Source organism: Myotis brandtii, unplaced genomic scaffold (genome assembly GCF_000412655.1).
Source record: "Myotis brandtii unplaced genomic scaffold, ASM41265v1 scaffold986, whole genome shotgun sequence".
In the NCBI taxonomy this organism is placed as follows: Eukaryota; Metazoa; Chordata; class Mammalia; order Chiroptera; family Vespertilionidae; genus Myotis; species Myotis brandtii.
The window spans coordinates 1,808,052-1,808,482 of NW_005372102.1; the positions used below are offsets into that span (position 1 = coordinate 1,808,052).

At 69.1% G+C, this 431-nt stretch overlaps 1 protein-coding gene across 1 annotated transcript in view; it reads right to left on the reverse strand.

Annotated features, from left to right (window-relative positions):
* The window catches only part of SH3BP2 (SH3-domain binding protein 2), a 30,843-nt gene that overhangs the window by 8,640 nt on the left and 21,772 nt on the right, over positions 1–431 (reverse strand). The gene's annotated exons all lie outside the window — the stretch shown is intronic.

The following is a 431-nucleotide window of genomic DNA, read 5'->3' on the forward strand; positions in this document are numbered from 1 at the left end:
CAGTGCTCCCTCCGGCCCACGTGCCGCTGGGCTGGCGCTGGGCAAGGCTCCCCGTGAGGCTGTGGCTGGGTGTGAGCCGGGGTGAGTCGCTGCCCGAGGTCTCCGTCCCACCAGGGAAACCATGGGCCTCGAGGTTCCTCACAGGCGGGGGCAGGCCCTTCCTCCGCTGACCCTGCTCCCATCGCCCATGGCCTCTGGGGAGGGTCCCCAGACTGGGGTCTGCCAGGCATGGGTGATGGGCACAGACTGATGCCACAGCGCAGGGCCCTGGTGCCCACTTCACCCTGCCATGCAGGCCCTGAAGCCACGGGGTGGATCCGGACGACACTAATGGGCTGCACACTACAGCATGTCACTCCCACCCACGGGCCCGGGCTGCACACTACAGCATGTCACTCCCACCCAGAGGCCCGGCCTGCACTGTGCCCGCC